A 20,051-nucleotide genomic window follows, 5' to 3' on the forward strand; every position below is an offset into this window, starting at 1 on the left:
ATCCCCAGCAAATACATATTGAAGGCAAAAATAACTGGTGCCAGCTTCATTAATATAAAGAAATTTTAGCAAATCACAGACACACTCCGTATTATAAACATGGGGTTTTTTAGCATCCCACGTACTTCTAGGGCTCAGATCACAGGAACTGTGGCTCAGAATATTGTTTCCAACACTAGATGCCATATTTCTAGGGGGGACTGGTGAACTGAAGTACAACGAGAAGGCACAAGATGGTGGGAAGGTCTTGAACCATCTCAAATGAGGAAGAGGTTAATGTATTTTGTGCCAGAGAAGACTGTGGGGATATCATATATTTGTCTTCAAACAGTTAAAAGACTCTTTTGCAGAGAAAGGAGTAGAGTTTTTTCATGGGAGATCAGCTAACATTTCACAGAGAGAAAATTCCTTTCTTTTTTAAAAGATTTTATTTATTCATGAGAGACACAGAGAGAGAGACAGAGGCATAGACACAGGCAGAGGGAGAAGCAGGCTCCATGCAGGGAGCCCGACGTGGGACTCGATCCCAGGTCTCCAGGATCATGCCCTGGGCTGAAGGTGGCCCTAAACCACTGAGCCACCCGGCTGCCAGGGAAGATTCCTTTCTATCTAGGAAATATCTGTCAAAGAGTATAGTTTTCCAACTTTGGGGTGGACTGCGTTCTAACCAAGTTCCTGTGCACTGGGTACTTATATACGTAGGGATGCCGGAGAAGAATTGTCACACATTACGAAGGAGTGTGTATAGAGTGATTAGTAAACCCCTTTCTTTGAATCTATGTATGGGCTGGTGGTTTACTGTCTTTCCTTCTCCTCTTGCTGGGAGGCCCCCATCAACTCTGCTCCCTTATTCATAGTATTATTCCAAAGAGGAGATTAATGTTGAAGGCTAAAGTTTAAAAGAGAATAAAATCCTGACCTTGATAAAACTTCAGAATGAACTTGTGTCAAAGACTGTCCTTAACTCATAGATTAATGAGAGATTCACTGGATGTCACAACTGGTCCAAGGAGCGGACATCTAGAGTCAGATAAGGAGCAAAGAAATTAATTTACAAATGAATGCAATGCGGGCAGAACTGGCCAATAGCCATAGGGCAGGGGGCCATGGCATTCCACTGGATACAATCTACATTTCTATGGCTAGGAATAACTTGTCTTTCTCTCAGTTTTCTACAAGCTAACCTTTATCTCTATGGATTTGTGAAACAGTCTAGTCAAAAGGTGAACATCGGCAGAGGAGTGTCTGGCATTCCAATAAAAAGATGTCTAGTAATCTCTCCTGCCCGTTTCAAAATCTTCCATAATTTTTTCCTACGTGAGTTAACATAGAGACAGCTCTCCCTAGAGTGCCTGGCAAACGGTAAGTGCTCAATCAACGTTATGTACTATTGTCATTGCTGTTATTTTTATCCAAGTCCTGGGTAGATGAATCACCTGGTGGTTGATGTGAGAGACTCTGTAACCAATGTCTCGACCACCATTTTTTCTCTTTCTCTTTGGAAATATACACACATCAGGCTACCATCTTTCATCTCTCACAAATCAATGCTCTTTGTGTCAGGAAGTCTTTTTTTTTTCCAGTGTGCATACAAAAAAGCATCCTTATTTTGATTCCTTCCAATTCCTACTTACCTAATGTAGGAAAATTTCTTTCTGAATCAAATTTGTAGTGACGTGTAAGAAAAATTCTAATGACGTTCCTCAGTTAGGGAAAGAACAGGCTAAGTTTTTACTAAAGTTATAAGTGACAAATTTTAGATTCAATTATCTCAGCAAATAGAAGCCAAATATCTGTTGCTTAAAGTTGTTGAGAATTCAAACATCCACACAGGAATAATGTAAGTTAGATAGTCTACACATACAGTTGACCCTTGAACAATGTGGGGTGCTGAGTACCTACTCCGTCAAAAATCTCCATATAACTTCTGACTCCCCCAAAACTTAACCAGTATTAGCCCACTGTTGATCAGAGAAGCCTTGCCGATAATATAGTCAATTAACACATATTTCTTATATGTATTATATTCTTACAATATAATAAAGGAGTCTTACAGTAAGTTAGAGAAAAGAAAATGTTAAAGAAATCAAAGGAAGAGAAAATACATTTTCAGTACTGTAGTATAGTTATTGAAAAAAATCTGTATTTAAGTGTACTTGTATAGTCCAAACCCATGTTCAAGGGTCCACTGCGTATCTGTATGTTATTTCACTTGCCTTTATATCTATCTGTGTATCTATACATCTATCTACCTGTCATATATCATCATAGGTACCCGTTCGAGTATTTAACTCATCTATAGGCAAGTACATGGCTATGACTTGCTACCTCCACCTGAGTTCGGTCATCCACGGTTCTGAACCACTTTCGGGTTTGGAGACACTGTTGTTTCTCATAACCGTGGTTCACAGGTGACTTGTATTTAGTCTTTCTCAGAAATCCAGACCCAGATCAGGGGAGGCAGCAGTGGGGAGCACAGAGGGAGCTAGAGCCAGAGTCTGATATAGCGTGAGACAGTGGGTGCCCCTCGGAAACCATTTCTCTGGAAAGATGGCTACCAAGAAATTTGAACAATGTTTCCCATAAAGTCAATTTATCCAGAAAAAACCTATTGCTGACCTTCATTGAAATATCTCACTACAAAGAGAAGTAAAAAGTTTGTCTATGGAATGAGATAGAGTTGTGTGAGCGTTGACCTGTGTGTGTGTCTGGGTGGCAAAAACCAGCCAGGTGGCCCAAGGCACTACTGACCATCGTCTTGCCGCAGTGCTTGTAGCTTCTGTTTGTCATACCAATGAAAGACTCAGTGTTTCTGTTGTTGCAGAGCAATAGAATGGAAACATACATTTTACAATATTTGTATTTTATGTGCCTTTGGTAGTTCTATCCCATTCCTGATAATTTTGAATGCTTTCCCCCTGACAGTTTGGAGGAAAGCACAGCCCTGCTCCCCTCAGGCCCTAACTGTCATAGGTTTGTGGCCGGTCTCATTGTTCACACAGGCAGAGATAGAGCCCCTTCCTTGGCAGCCTCAGTGATACATCAGGAAGATCCTAGAAATATCTGTAGGGTCTGGAGGAAGAGTATATAATTATGTCTCTGTTTAAAGTGCAAGATGATGAAATTCTTAATCATCAACTTTTGGTTTAGGACTAATCAATCATTTGAGAGTGTTTTAATAATGCTTTGTATGTTGAAAATCTTCACTAAACCTTTTCAATAAAAAACCTGCACGTAAAATTTCCTGGGTCCAAGTCTGCATATAAACACTGTTGCTACTCATGTGTCAAATAAAGATCTGTTCATGGAAGAGACTAAGTTCGTGTACTTTCGTGTACAGTGAGGATAGGATGTGTGTGTTTGGCTTGGGGTTTATTTTATATCACCCCCCACTCCACTCAATTGCATATGAAAAATCACAGGATTAACTTCTGGGTGTGGATGAGGGCCAACTCAAAGGCCACTCCACCTATAAATCAGGGAACTAGAGGGCTTTATTAGATTTACCCCAACCTCTCCCAGAGAGATGATGTGTTCATGCACACAGAGCAGACACTGCATGCCAAAAATACTTCCTGGAGTGCTTTGGGACTTTGCCAGCTCCTTAAGAATTTTAGACATCTATGTATTCTTTATTGAACTATGTTTATTTACTTTTCCATGGCACTGAAATCTCTTTGAATACCTTTAATGGCCTCAGCACCCTTTGCCCGGTGAGCTTTTCATCTCAACCTGGCTGCAATCAGCTGAGCCCACAGGACTTAGGTCACATCATTGTTTTTGGTGCCAATACACGTTTTTTTTTCACATTTCTATTAACTCGGCAGTAAAGAAGGGAGATTGGCAGATGAAAGTTTCCTGGGTCCTTCAAGTTTTACTCAGGTTTCACAGTCCCTGTAATGTGAGCTCCCTGTGCCGAGTGGTTTAGTGTTATGGTCAGATGACTGCTTCATTCTGACCTGTCAGCCGGACAGTCATGTTTGGGGTGTGTGGGTTTGCATAGTGCTCTAATTGGTCTGGGGGAGCTCAGAAAGGTCTTGGAGGGTGCCTGTACATGGATAAGCACATGCAACTAGAGTCCCTCCCTGCCATACTGCTGGTTCCACCTGATGGCCAGGCCTGCTGGTCACCCCGACCCCCTGCCTAAGACTGACAGTTCAGCAGACCCACAGCAGAAGCTACATATATATATGTCACTGCCTGCACATGGTCTGAAACGGTCCTAGTGATCAGAGACGTTAAAGGGTGTCTATGACAAATAAGAGTCAGGACCTCCCCGTTCAAGGCCCGGTGGCTATGGAAGATGCAGAGTTGTTCTGAAGTTTATGGTGGCAGCTCTCTTCCGCCCCTCGGGCCATGGGCTGGGGAAGAATTGGAGTACATGAAGGCCTCACATTCCTTTTAAGTAGTGTGTATATGCACATTCTTGGTGTAGCTATTTATAAGTACACTTATGTCTCAGTCACTGTGCTTATTAAAGACATAAATATTTTACCTCTTAGCAAAGAAGAAAATAGTTTTCACAGATTTCCTGGCAGGCAACAATGCAACCTAGCCAACCCTTTTCATCTGCAGATTTCAACTTAATAAAGTATTGATCTAGGGAACAGGACTCGTTTCAATGTCACACTCCTGAAAAGTGTAAAACCAGGTTGACCAGGGGACAGGGGTGTTTGCCTCCACCTTAGGATATTTAAAAAAATTACTGGGGCTTTGTTGAGTGATGTCGAAATAGAAAGCAGAGATAGAATAAACAAGATTAAATTCTTCAAGGTGTGAAAATGTTTGATTGGCAGGGATCTCTTTCTTGAGGGTCATCTGATGACTCATCTTAATTAGGTATTATGTTCTGTGACAAAACTCTTCTGGCTCCCACTCCCCATGATGCTTTAGTTCCGCACCAGAACCTCAGAGTGAAAAACCCTCCTGGTATTGTGGACATCTGAGGCCAATGGTGGGAAGTGGCTGGATCTGAAGGCAGAAGATTGTGTTTAAAGCAGGATTCTCCTGGGGGAGCAAGGAGGCGACAAAGATGAGGGGAAGAAAGCCTGGGGGTGGATGTGTTGAGGAAGAGGATTATTTAGCCAGCTGGGACTTAGTCAAAAGGGAGAAACAAGAGGAGGGTACTCCAAGAGCTAGCAAGATAGTGATCACTCCCTTTTCTTGTCTGGGTCTCTGCCACTACGCTGGCACGTGTCCTGCGTCTTTTCACCTAATCCCTTCCAAGACTTGGGAGGGTGGCCTGGCAGCCTTAGAGCACCTCAGGGACCTGCTTCCCCAGGCAGGTGCATAGCTGCCCTCCTGGCCCGCCCTCGCACTGCTGTCCTGTGGTGACATGGTTCTCTTTCTTATCCTCCCACTGTCTGCCCACTGCTTCTTTATTTTCTCTGGGCTCCCCTCCAAACCAGAACTGGAATTCCCTCTTCCCAGGCACTGCTGCACAGGGCAGTGTGTGTAATGGGCTTTTATCACTGATTTCCAGATAATGCAGGAGGCAGAGATGCCACTCCCTTGCACCGCATGGAGCCTACTTGGACAGTAGACCACCCAACCCTAAAAACCCCCTACTGCTTCTGCTTTTGCACTTGGGGTTGTAGACTCTTGTGTTTGGCTCAGCTCACTCTCATTTTCCCTTTTGCTGCCTCCTTATCAACTCTCCCACCCCCAACTTCCCTTCCTGTGTTATGGAAAGTCATCCAGCTCCACTAGCCCCTATCCCTAAAAGCCTGGATCCACATAACTGAAAGCCCCAAATTCCCTGTGCTCCTCTGTGGGGCCTGGGGGCTCTGCTTCTCCATCAAGTCGGCTTCCTGGAGCGACACTTTTCATTGTGTGTCAATGACATCTTCCACACAAAGTCCTGGAGGCAGGGCTCAGCTGGCTGCTTGGGGTGGGGGGGTGGGGGGACACAGGACACACAGGGTCTTGGAGCTTAAGTCTCTACCTTGGATAACAGCCAGTTTGGTTTCAGGGAACCAGATTCTCCTTCCATTGTCTGTTCCTCACCAGGCCCAGCCAGCTGAAGATCCAAGCAAATTCACACTGAAGTTCACACCTCAGCAATTTGAGGTCATTAACTTGGCCATTCAGCTGTTCATTTAGGAAACGAATTCCAGTAAGTGGTTTAAGGGGCCCAATGCCATCTTTTGCCATGCCAGCAAGAGCAATTATTATTGTAGGTTTTTTTCCCCCTAACCCACTGCCTGTTGCAAGTCAATCAAATTAATGCTTCATTTACTATAGAATGTGATTTTGCGATACAAACAAGGTAGGGCTACCTCCAAAAGTCTCTGGCTTTTTGACACCACCTACTGGTTACCCTTTACTTTCCTTAGCGTGGGTCTGATCTGCTGCCCCAGAACCTTGTGTTGGCCTGGGTGTTAGTGACAGAGAAACTGGCTCATCATGAGCCCAAACTGAGAAGGTGAGTCTGGGAAGTGCCCAAGAGTGTGGTATTTCTGAACGTCCATTGTCCTGGGATAAGGGGCCCATCCCGGCTATCCTGTTGATCACAAATTCTGAAAAAGACACAAACTTTCAGAGGTGTTTCCTCTTATAGGATATGTTAGATTTACTGAAAATAAACTTTTTGTTTCTGTTGAAGAATGACATCCACATGGGAAAAAGCATGGCTGTTAGTTGTGTATAGCCCAAGGACTTTTTACAACTGAACTTATATCTGTAAGTTCCCAGATCAAGGAACAGAACATCCCAGAAACCCCTTCTTAGTCACTACTGCCTTCCTCCAACGTGATCACTGTCCTCTTTCTTTCACATAATGATTTTGTGATTCATCCATGCTGCTGAGGTGGCATTAAGTTTGCCATGTGGTGTAGAAGTTGACCCTCTTTTATTTCATTTCTAAGCAGAATTTCATTGTATGGACATATTATAGACACCATATTAATCCATTCTATAGTTAGTGGGCATTTTGATTGCTTCCTATTTTGGAGTGTTATGAATAAAGTTGCCTTGAACATGTCTATAGTGGACATGTACACATACTTCTGTCACCTATATACCTATGAGCGCAACTTCTTGGTCATAGGGTATATGTATGTTCAACTTTGGTGCATACTATCACACAGCTTTCAAGGGTTTGTGCCAACACCTACACTCACTAGGCAGAGTATGAGAATTCCATTTGCACATCCTTGTCAACACTTGGCATTGTCTGTCTTTTTAATTTTAGCCATTAAGTGGGGTATATACTTAGCACTTTCTTGATAACTAATGAAATTCAGTATCTTTTATAGTCCTATTGACCACTTGGATATCTTTTTTTTCTGATGGATTTTGCCCATTAAAAAAATTGTACTGTCTTCCTTTTTTTGTTTACTTGTAGAAGTTCTATCTATAGCCCAAATTTGAGAGTCCTTTGTCAGATAGATTTATGAAAATTAGCTTCTTCCACTCCATGGCTTGACTCCTTCCTTATTGAAACATTGGTAAGATGATTATTTTCTATTAGGCAAATTATTCAGAAATTCTTCTTTATCTCTGGGAATGTTTCTTGTCTTAAAGTATAGTATTAGGACAGATACATCCACTTTCCTTCAGTTATTGTTTGTGTGCTGTATCTTTTCCAACCTTTCATTCTTTCTTTACTCTTATATTTAAGGCATGGCTCTTGTAAGCATCAGTTTATTTCCCCCATTCCAGCCTGAAAATCTTTGTCTTTTAATTGAAAAGTACATTTATATTTATTGTAATTACTGATATAATTGGGTTGAATCTACCCTTTTACTATTAATTTTCTAATTGTCTTCCTGTTTATGTTCCTTTTTCTTGCTTTTATTGCTTTTCTTTAGGATAATATATATATATATTTAAATTCATCCCTCTCTTCTATTAGTTTGTTGGTTACATATTATTTTAATATTCTTTTAGTGGTTATCATAGAAATGATAATACCCTTCCTTGACTCACTATGGTCTAATATAAATGTGTTTACTACTTTCTGAACGAAACTTAGGACACTTCAACTCCATTGTGTGGGTCTCAGTTGGTTAATGGTGACCCTCTTGGTTAGGAATGCCTGAGGTGCTCACCTGGGCCAGGATGCCTTGTGGTGAGCCCTCAAAGACATTTTTTCAGCGGGAGCCAATGCTGTGGCCGGACTGGCCCTTGTGGTTCTTATGATTCCAAGATGCACCTGAGCAACGACCATCAAGAAACTTTGAAATGTTGAGGTTTGTTACTCACAAGTCCTAGAGGATGCAGAACATGCCCTGGGCCACAACAAAGTCACAAGTGGGGAGAGAAAAAGAGAGAAGGTTGAGGAGGGGAGAGAGAAGAGACAGAGAGAGTAGACCCAGAGCTCTTCCTTTATTGGGATCAACGTTGGGAACATCTATCAGGCCCCCATGCTATATGTACGCCTTTCAGGGAAAAATTACAGTTAACAAACATGAAGTCCATATTTTCATTTGGAATCCCAAACTCCCCAGGCCACCAGATCCCACTTTGTGGGTGCTCATGTCTCTCAGGTCACGGGTCTGGACCTCCTTGGAGGACAAATATTCAGATTACTGTTGTGTGCATCACCTGTGGCTATCCAGGGCCACACACATGTACTGTTAGCCATGTCTTCCGACTTGCATTATTTTCCAGATCAACTTCTCTTGGAGGAAAAAAGGGAAATGATGACTCTTGACCTCTGAGTGATATCATGCTTCATTTTACTTTTTCTCCAACCCTGTGAGAGTCACCTCGGACCTCCAGTGCAAGCTGCTGCTCCGCTTCCACAGTGCATCTCCCACGAATCTCTGTCCAGAGTTGATTTGAATCCTTCCCTGTGTCCTCCATCCATTACTGCACTGGGGGAGGCAGGATGGCCAGGTGCTGAAGTGCACATTCTGGCATCAGAGATACTCAGTTCTATTCGAGTTCTGCTATTTAGTGGCTGTGTGAATAAGAGCAACTTACCTACCTCCATAGGTGTCCATTTCCTCATCTGTTAAATGGGAATATGACTAGGAATTTAGCATCACTGGAAGGTCTAATGAGATAACAGTAGGAAAAGATTTACCACAGTGTCTAGCACAGAGTAAACGCTCAATAAATGGGAGCTGCTATTGGTGTAGTGTTGTGAGTTCATGATGGGCTTGTTGCCACAGACCTAAACTCAGTTATCATTGCCGCCATCTGAATGACTGTTTTCCCCTTAAGTTCTGCCAAGAAATGTAAAGATGTTTTAAGACTGGCTCCCCCCATCTTCTAACCCCACTCAGACCTTGTGGAAACATTAGCCTGGGCTTCCTTCAAGTGTCCTCCCCTAGTATCATCACTGGAGGGCAAGTTCACTGCTCTCTCTTTGGCAACTTTCTTTGTAATTCAAGCAGACAGGCTCATACTCCTTCTTGAGTGCTACAGTATTCATTTTCCATCCCATTGCAGGTACCTGACAGTATTTTTTTTAAAGAATTTTATTTATTTATTTGAGAGAGAGAAAGAGAGACTGGGAAAAAGAGAGATAGAGAGGTAGAGATAGAGATATAGATAGATAGATAGATAGATAGATAGATAGATAGATAGAGAATGAGTGGGGCAGAGGCAGAGGGACAAGCAGACTCCTGGCTAAGCAGGGAGCCCAACTTGGGGCTCCATCTCAGGATCCATGAGATCATGACTTAAGCCAAAGGCGAATGCTTACCTGACTGAGCCACCCAGATGCCCTAAACTAACAGTTTATATTTATAGCTTATTGCATAAACAGACCATAAACTCATAGCAGGCAACAGATTCCCTGAAGGATGATAGCAGTATGGGATTGGCTCAGAACAGGGTTTTTTGTAGACCTGGAGTCAAATCCTGTCTGTGTTAATTATTATGCCTTAGAAAAGTGAGGATAATGGCTCCTACTTCTCAGTGGGATGCTGTGAGGATTAAACAGTAGCTTGCAGTTCTGGGCACAGTGAGTGCCCCCTAAATAGTAATTGTAGTTAATAAGTATTGATTAATTAATGGCATTAACGAATTAATAGGGACATGCGATGTTTTGGACATCTCCCTGCAGGATTTGTAGTCTAAATGCCAGCTTCCCTTTGACCAGATCCTATCCATCAAATGCCTAAGTAGCACACGTTTAGCTGAGTGCCATTCAAGAACTCCGTAGACCTGGTCTTTCTCTGCAGCCCTCACAGTCATTAAGCAAGTGCAAATGAATTTTTAAGTAACACTTATGAGAAACAGACAGGCCAAGAGGAGCCTTTCATGTTTATTTATTTATTTTTTTAAAGATTATTTATTTATTTATGAGAGAGAGAGAGAGGCTGAGACACAGGCAGAGGGAGAAGCAGGCTCCATGCACGGAGCCCGATGTGGGAGTCCATCCTGGGTCTCCAGGATCACGCCCTGGGCTGAAGGGGGCGCTGAACCGCTGGGCCACCCGGGCTGCCTTCTCATGTTTAATACATTGCAGACCCAACGAATTGTAAAAACAAATTAAGACCCACAATGCTATTGTTTTTTGAAGTCCTTAAAAAAATTCCTTCTCTTTTTACTATGGTGTGAGGACATATGTTTTAAAACTATGTGATCCTTTAAACATTATGGCACCTTCTTAGAGTTTTTCTGATGACTTGTACCCATCTTGAGAGCATCACAGGCATTTTCTTGTGCCTTTCAATAAGGTGGTCATTTAAAAGAAAAATTATGATGGTTATAAATAGCTTTAATTGTTAAATGCATCTCAGATCATATTTACACTCAGGAATAGAACATTCTAGTGGTTGGAATGGAAATTTCCTGGGCGCATGATGGTCGGTGTGGGGTTAGGGTTGCAGCAGAGAGTTGGGAGGGGATTCCAAACTTTTCCTCTGGCAGCCTTGGGCATGGTGGTCCCAGTCTAGTCAAGCACTTCAAGGGACAAGCTGCCCAAGATGGCTTGGCACTGCTGACCCATTCTCAGGCTTGGAACACAGTGGTGAGGAGCTCTGTCTGCTTTCCTATAATAATAAGGTCACTAAGTTTTGCTGCCTCTGAATTGGCCATTTTAACTTTGACTCATCCCACCCTTTCCCCCTTCCTTCACAACCTATGTATCCCCACTGCCCACACCCAGATATGTTAGTGCCACATTACTGACTAAATCTATCCCAGTTTTAGCCTCATGTAGACATATCGTGCAAGAAACACTTGCTATCAAATCAGATGAGTAGATTTGCTCCGCTCCCAGGCTTCAGGTCTCAAGGGCCTCCTCCTCTCTCCCTCTTTATACTTCCTTATCATTTCCACTCTTCTCCACATCATTGGGCCAACAAGAGCAACATAACAGATGATGGACTAGAGGATAATAGAATACAGTTGACCTTTTTTTTTTTAAATTTTTTATTTTTTTATTTATGATAGTCACAGAGAGAGAGAGAGAGAGAGAGAGGCAGAGACATAGGCAGAGGGAGAAGCAGGCTCCATGCACTGGGAGCCCGACGTGGGATTCGATCCCGGGTCTCCAGGATCGCGCCCTGGGCCAAAGGCAGGCGCTAAACCGCTGCGCCACCCAGGGATCCCGAATACAGTTGACCTTGAACAACATGGGTGTGGACTGCACAGGTCCACTTATGCCTGGATTTTTTTCATAAATATTTATTTCAATAAATAGTGCTATAAATTTATTTCTCTTCCTTATAACATTTTCTTTTCTCTAGCTTATCTCTTTATTGTAAGAATACAGTACAGGGCATCTGGGTGCTCAGTCGGTTTAGGTTTAGCGTATGGCTCCCCGCTTGGTGGGGGTCTGCTTCTCCTTCTGTCTCTGCCTCTCCCCCATTCATGATCTCTCTCTGTCTCTCATAAATAAATAAATAAATAAATAAATAAATAAATAAATAAATAAATAAATCCTTTTAAAAAAAGAATACAGTGTATAATGTATCATACATACAAGACATAAAATACCGGCTGTTTATGTTCTTAGCAAGGCTTCTGGTCAACAGTAGGCTATTAGTGGTTACGTTTTGGGGGAGTCAAAAGTTAGATGCAGATTTTTGACTTTGAGGGGTTTTTTGTTCCTAACCCCTGCCTGGTTCAAGGGTTAAGTATAGTTAGAATCCTCCAGGTTATGTTCATTTCCTGGATCCTGGAAAAGAGAGTGATATGAGGGGAAACTGCCTAAATTTCCTCTGTTCAATCTGGTCTTACTTTTGTGTCTTCATAGGTGTTTCCTAGAGATAGATCCCTGCTTCGCCTTTGTAGTACTCTCTCAGACCCATTTCATATCCTATGGGTACAATCTTGAGTGAACTCTACTTCTCCATTCCATCCAGTTCAACCCTGTCTAGTCCAATTAATCAAAAACCACGTACTCTCAGCATTGGGAGCCAGCCATGGGGCCATTTGGTCTCTGCCTTCAAGAGCTCAATTACCTGTTGTAGTAATTTGTTATTATAAATTGAACCTACATTAATTTAGAAAGCCTGAAAGGTAGAACAGAGCATACAAAAAATGGAAATAAAAATAACTTTAATCACATTCAGAGATTACACCTTGATAATTTTACTTTATACAGATAGGCATATATTACTTATAACCAAATTTGGATTCTGATGTTTTAATTACATGTTAATTACACATTGCCTCGCATCATCATTTCCTCTTGCTTTATTCGTAAGAGTTCTGCCTAGACTAGGAGGCAGAACGCCTTCTTCACTTTCCTGAGTCTCAGTTTCCCCATCTGCAGCTGCAGGAAGTGGCAGGGCTGGCGGTCCCGTTGGAATTTTTTGCAAGGCTGATGTGAAAGTAAATTGTTGTCTGTAAGTAATTAATATTACTATCTCTACTTCTTCTGAGTCCACAATAGGCTTCTAGTAAGAAGGTCTGGGTTGGTACGTTTTTAGGTCCCAGGAGCGTTGCCTGTCCAAATAACCACACGGGGAGAGTCACCATCTGTCACAGCCTGGCCTGCTCGGAGAACTATCCCGGGCTCTGAAGACAAAGGGTTTACCAGAACAAAGCGTCAAGGGCTCTCAAAACTGCAACCCCTTTGCAGAGGGGCCTCAAGGCCTCTAGCCCAAGGGGCAGGCAGTTAAGAGGAGCCTTATCTGAGAGAGCAATCATCAGGAAAAGTTGTCCGTTTTCTGCACTACAAAGGCACTGCTTTCTTCTCTTTGGCTTTGACTGGAGCTCTTGAGATCGAAGAAAACTGTTGGCCACAGTTCTAAAAACTCCAGATAAAGGCTTTGATTTAATTAAATTTTTACTATCTGCATTTGATATCTCAGCCAAATCGTATCCGAGGCAAGAACAACAAGAAAGTCCCTCACTTCAAAGGGGCGCCCACTCGGTGACCTGTATTTATGGAATTTACTGCGGGGTGAAGCGCTGTCTGGGGGTACACCTGCCACCCTAGTGCCCCCCACGCGGCCCTGCAGTGACAGCGGCTCCCGGCCAATGCCACGTGGCCCCTGCTCCGCGCAAGGGCACTGGGCGGACCCAGCACACCTGCCCCGCGCTGCGCGGGACCGAGTTCCCCTCTGGCAGGAGCGTCCGGACAGGCCCCGCCCACGGCCCCGCCCCCCCCGCAAAGAGCATCCTGGATGTCTGGGTGACCAATGATTTCTTTAATGAGAAAGTTGAAAGGCCAGAGCCACACTGAGTGACGTCACCTGCTGGCTGCTGGGTCCAGGCAGGGTCTTACCCTTTCCTGTGAGCTTGACCAGATTCTCCTGCTCCTTGGCAGGAGCTACGCCACTCTCTGGCCCTTTCATCTCCTCCGGGGCATGGATATTATTAAAGGATATATAAAGAGGTCTCTAGACAGGGCTGCTTCCCCAGAACTACACATTCACCAGTCAGCACTAGTCATTTTTTACATGAATATAATCGAAATCTGCAGACTGTCTATATGAGTCCATCTCTGGTGTTTGGCATAAGCTTCGCCTTGATCGTCAGTAGAGCAGAGCCAAGTTTTTGAGCCAATGAGGCAATTCTGTAGGACTTTCTAGTGGCCTAATTCCAATGCAGGCTTTGGTTTTACTGGCTTTTCTTGTTTTTCTTGATTTTTATTTTTAAAATTCAGTGTTGGTACTATTATTTTAAATACAAACAAATTGCCCTCCCAACCATTTAGGGAAGATGCAGAAGTATAAACAAACTGATCAAAAGTACAAAATGCGGTTACAAAAAGCAATCTGGGATCCATACAGTTTTCACACAATAGATTGGGATGTATTTTTTTGGGGGGGGGGGGTCTCGGACAAAAGGCCTGGTTGTTTTTGACTCAGGGTGGACCCAATCATGACTATAGAGCTAGTCTGCACAAAGGAGGAATTTATGCCTACAAGAGGTAGTCAGGGAGAGAAAAGAACACTTTCTAGTGACCATATGCTGCATTAAAGAGTATAATCTAACACGACATAAATAGATGTTGAGCTATTGACCTGAGTCGGAAAATGCAGGCTTGCTGCTAATCAGACTAGATCTGTCCTCTTATCTCTCTATTGTAAGAGGGCGCAGCTCACCATCCCCCCCATCTGTTGCCTGGACTCTCTTCGGAGGAGGAATCTGCTTTCATTTGCTCTTTCTGAACAGCGGCATCTGAGTGTTACTGGAGACGTTTCACCAAAAGGGATCTTAATGTGGTGTCAGCAGGTTCTAATACAGACCTTGTCATTCAAAGTAAGAACCTTTTCAGAAACCACAAACTCCTTATTATATCCTTGCCTGGAAGTTTAGAAAAGAACAGACAGCACCAGGTCAGGGAACCATAGAATTTAAGAATTTACCATGAAGAAAAGAAACCAATGGCAGATGGTAGCAGTAGCACAGTGTGTGTGTAAATGTGTGTGTGTGTGTGTGTGTGTGTGTGTATGTGACTGGGACATCATGACACTCAATGTCTTATAGACCAAAGCTAAATAATCTATTTCAGAACATTGAAATGGATACTACTATTCTAGCATTCATTAACACTTACATGTTGTAGGTACCATATTGAATAAACTCTTCCCATCTATTATCCCATTTAATTCTGACGATAACTTTGTGAGTCAGACGATATTATTGCCGGTGAACAAACTAAGACTTAGAAAAACCAACTTCTGATAAGGTCACATGATGCCATGATTATTCTAGGTGTAGTCTGTAACTTTCTCTTCCATATTATACTATTCCGTTAAATGGAGAGAATAGCCTTCATAGGAAATGAGGGTATCTCTTGGATGCAATACAAGGTCAGGAGGTTGAGTTTCTCTTTGCTGAATACTTTCTGAAGTGATATAGAGAAGAGTAGCCAAGGTCACCATTGACCAAATATTGGAAGATACATAGTGTTATTTTCCAATAAATAAACTTCATAATCCCATAAATTTCTGTTCCTCCCCCTCAGATAATGATAATACTGTTTATAATTTGGCTGTAACCTATGAGAGATTTCTTTTGCCAAGTTCAAGAAATAATAGGTAACTTCAGATCTTGAACAACAAAAATCAGAGAAGGACTACGTATAGGAATGAAGAGAGAAGAATACAATGACCTCAAATTCAGAGTTCAAGAGAAAGATAAACATATCTTTTTAAAAATGTGCATAAAGTTGAGATATCCTAATGTAGAGAAATAAGGATTATACTATAATATTTAGTCTATTGGTGGTCCCCAAACATCTTCCTAAAATTGTTGGAATGAAATGAAGAGTGCCTTCAAAACCACATATGGTAAAAATGCGTCTGATGTGCTTTGCAACTTTTTGCGTGGCTCTGAATCCAGAAGTGAGTTAAATAATCATGCCTGTTGCAAGCTAAATGTAAATATTACAAATGTGTTCATCCAGAGCCTGCCAATATGCCCGTACACACCACCCTGCATATTTCAACAAGGATGCATGGCACACAGGCAAGGTCAAGGATGTCGGGACTCCTGAGGTGAGCCTCTGTCTCCAAAGTCCTTAGAAGAGACATTTTCTCCGGAAGATTTTGACTGTATGACTTCACCCTGGAAGTGGACAGCTCACTTTTCCTGGGCCCCTTTCCCTTCCATTTGTCCCTAACACAAATGTGAATAAACTAATTCATAAGTGAAAATTGTCACATTTTTGGACAAGGGACATGCTATATGGAAATTAACCCAGTCTCTTATATCCCTTTGTGACCATCATGAGGGGAATTAGTTATACATTCACATTATTTCTAATTTATGACCTAATGTGACATTGTCAGGTAAGAGAAATAAGAAATCAGAGCTGCTGCTGAGTAAAAGTATAATCATAGTGATTATTCGCATATTCTATTTGTGATTTCCATGTTGTATCTCCCACTCAACCTTGGGGGATTGAGGAGGTCTCAGAATCATGTGATCATCTCCTGCCTTATCTTAACTGGTGTCATTCATGTTTCAGAAAACATCACAAAAACTTTGGGATTATTTCACATGAATTTGGTTTCTCATCTCTCTGGGCCTCAGAGATAACAATAGGCCAATATGGTTAAGATTTGTATCCTCTGTAAGTCCTAGAAAACAAAGCTAAAACTCATTTGAAGTCTGTTTAGTTATCAGCTATTGAAGGGCCAGGATGACAAATTAGGATGGATACAGATGGCCCAGGATCAAGGTCAATGGGACTCACAACTTTCGTCTGCTCTCTATATCTGCAGGGTTTTTCACGAGGTGATCCGAATGTTCTAATAAAATGTGGCCATGGACTGCTTCCAGATGCTGCTCTTCCTAGTTAAAGATAAGCTGGAGTTTCTATCCTGCAGGGGATGTACCCAGCAAAGGACTTCTTGACTCTCTTTTTCATTCTAGGGAACAAATTAATGAAAACTGCACATGTGCATTTTGACAGATCTTTGCAAATCACATCAGTTTGGCATATATGAACTAGAGGTGACTCAAAGTCCTTGGACACGAAGCTGGGACAGCTCCCCATCTTCAGCCTTCATTCCTTATGACTTTAGGAGGACAATCAGCCAGTTGGACAGGAAATTCCTGGAAAGACCATCTTAATGGATCAGTGCAACTGGGAGGAAAATGCAAACTTGGTTTCCTCATAAAAAAGAGAACAGATCACAGCGGAGGCACACAGGTAGAGAAGCCAGGGCAGCACGGATGGGAAAAGGCATGAGGCAGCCCAACTCTGAGCCTCCAAGGGAGGAAGAATGAAAACATTAGGGTACAGAAGGTGAGCTGAGCAAGTTCTGCCTTTCTGGATCAGCAATGACGCAGGCCAGTGTCCTGGAGAGGGCGAGTGCTACCAACACCCTCTGCCACCAGATGTCTGGGTAGGGATCCCTGCCCTGCCACTTAGGTGTCAGATGACCTTGGGCAAGGTCATCAATGGTCAGACTGAGTTATTTCCCTTTCTGATAAAATGGAGCTGGCGATGGTATCCACAGCATAGTGGTTGTTAAGAGGATTAAATGAATTAACACGTATATGTCCTTAGAAGATCTTTTTGCTTTATACTTGTCACTTACGTGTTCGTTAGTATTACTAGATGGAGTTGAAGTTTTCTCCTGAATTTTTAATATCTCCTTAGCATGTCCTTTTGTTGATTTGAGAATTGGTAGGGTAAAAGCAGACCTCTATGGCAATCAGCCAAATACATCACCATTGTCCCTTCCGGATTTGGAGGGAATGATGCATGAACTAAGGAGGGGGAATACCCTCTCATGCTTCCAGGAGACAGGTGCACTGCATGTTGGGCAAATATGGAATATGGAGTGTCTCCACCAGAGGGTGGAGCCTGAGAGGCCATTAGAAAACAGTCTTTGGCTCTCCCTAGAGAGAGTCCACATCTCAGCTCTGCCACTTACTAGCTGTGTAACCTGGCACTTTACCAATCAGTGCTCTAGATTTTTCATTAGGAAAATAAAAGTAATAAGTAGTGCTTACCTCCCAGTAGTGTTAGGAGGATTATGTGAGTTCATACATGTAAAACACCAAAATAGTACTTGATATACTGTAAGCACCATGTAAGTATCTCTATTATTTTTTTAGTAACAGCAAATAGGGACCCATGTTTTTGAGGACATAGCCTCTGAATGCCAAGTGGAAGAGCTAGTATTCACTTATTAATCAGCCAATAAATATTTACAGACACTTATTCTTGCAGACACTCTGCTAGACCGTGGGGGTTACAGAAGTGAATAGGACTCAGGCCTTTGAATAACACAGGAGATGGGGGAGTGGGTAGAGCTGGCTTCACTGAGGGGTTGTTGAGCTGGTGTGTACACAATGAACAGGTGTTGACTGGGCAGAGAGGCTGAGAGAAAAGTAGTGAAAACCATGGAAGATGTTTTCCAGTGCATTGGGTGTTGGGGAACAAAACATGCTTTGTTATGGCCAAAGCACGGAGAGGGTGGGAAAGGTGATGATGAGGTTGGGAAAGAGAAGAGCCAGCTCATGGAGAATCTTTATGCCATGTGGAGCCTGACTTTGTATTGAGGCAATGGGAAGTCACTGAGGGCATTAAGAGGAGATGTAACATGCTCAAGATTCTGATTTGGAAGTGGTGTCCAGAATGAAAAGAGATGAGACTGGAAGCAGGAGGAGCAATGCATCTGGGAGGGAAGGCAGCTTGACTTGACCAAGGCAGTCGCATTAGGGGAAAGGGGCAAATTCAAAAGATATTTATGAGAAAGAGGTGATGTGTTTTTTGTGAATAAGACAAATAGGAGGGAGAGAGACAGAGGCAGAGAGGAGGAAGGGAGAAATCAAAAATAAATTTCAGGTTTATCAAATCATAGGGATTAGTGAGTTTTTAAGTCTTTATTTTACTTTTTGGTGGTGTTGGGAATAATTCAGAGGTAGAGAACTTTCAGAATGCTGAAGCTAATTAAAGTAGGCATTAACAGTGGATCATCCTCTACTGGAGAGCTACTTTTCAGCTCCTGAGTTTCCAATTCTTCGGAGAGCCATTTTTCTACCTCCTTGAAGTTTGCATGGCCACGTGAATTCTTCAGGTTAACAAAAGAGCATTTCATTGCTGGTGCTCATGTGTGCTCCTTTCTCTTCCCATGCCATGGGAATGATGGGAGCCAAGAAGATATGGAATGCCCTAAGATTGGATCACTGAGCCAACATATGGGGACACCTGCCATGGAGAGTCAACTGGACTGGACCTACAGAGAACTTTGCATCACTGAGAAATAAGCTTTTGTTGTGTTGAGCCATTGAATGGGAAGGGGAGAGGAGATTCCACTGTGGATTCAGAGCTGGCCCTGAGTCATTTGGTTATTTTTCACTCTGTGAAGAATCAGTGAGTTTTTATGGTAGGAGTGGGATTTTATGTTTGTCTTGTAAAATTATAGTATATTAAAAATCTTTAGAAACAGAAGTCCTTATCCCTAGGAATAGTAGCCAGGGGGTAGAAAAATCTGGAGAATAGCAGATTCTCAATAAATGTATTTTTCCTTTTCCTTTCTATTTCCAAATTTCAACTAATTCCTGTCTGTTCTGACCAGAGAGAACTGCCTCTCTTCCTTCTGCCCAGACATAACAAGTGCTGGTTTATACAGTCAATCTTTATTTGTATGTATCCATAGATTTACTCTTTACTATCTCTGGCCTTCTAAGAATATTTCCTTCTGCTGGAAGAAAGCCTCTCAGCATTTAATTTTGTGTGGGTCTACTAGCCACTCGCATACTTTGGCTTTCATTGGTGTAGAAGTGTCTTTATTTAACTTTTACTATTGGAGAACAGTTTCACTAGGTACAGTGTGTTACTAAGGTTGGCAGCCAGTTGGGTTTTTTTGTTTGTTTGTTTGTTTGTTTGTTTTTGTATATATCATTCTCTTGTTCTCTGCCTTCTATTGTCTTTCTGGCAAAAATCAGATGTAAGCCTAGCTACTGCAGGTTGAAAATTATTTTGTCTTTTTTCTCTGACTGTTTCTAAGATTTTCCTTTTGTCTTTTTGGTTTTCTGCAGCATTAGTGTTAATAAATAATTAAATAATTCATCATTCTTTTACTTAAGAAATATTTACTAAGCAGAACCCCCAGAGCTTGGAGTCTAGTAGTGAGAAAAGACAGGAAAGAAGGCCAGCTCTGTGTGGAGGATCACTGTGACTCTAGGGGCAAGCCCAGGAGCTTTGGGAACACATGCTGCTGAGGTTGTGT

The sequence above is a fragment of the Canis lupus genome, chromosome 7, assembly GCF_011100685.1.
Source record: "Canis lupus familiaris isolate Mischka breed German Shepherd chromosome 7, alternate assembly UU_Cfam_GSD_1.0, whole genome shotgun sequence".
In the NCBI taxonomy this organism is placed as follows: domain Eukaryota; kingdom Metazoa; phylum Chordata; class Mammalia; order Carnivora; family Canidae; genus Canis; species Canis lupus.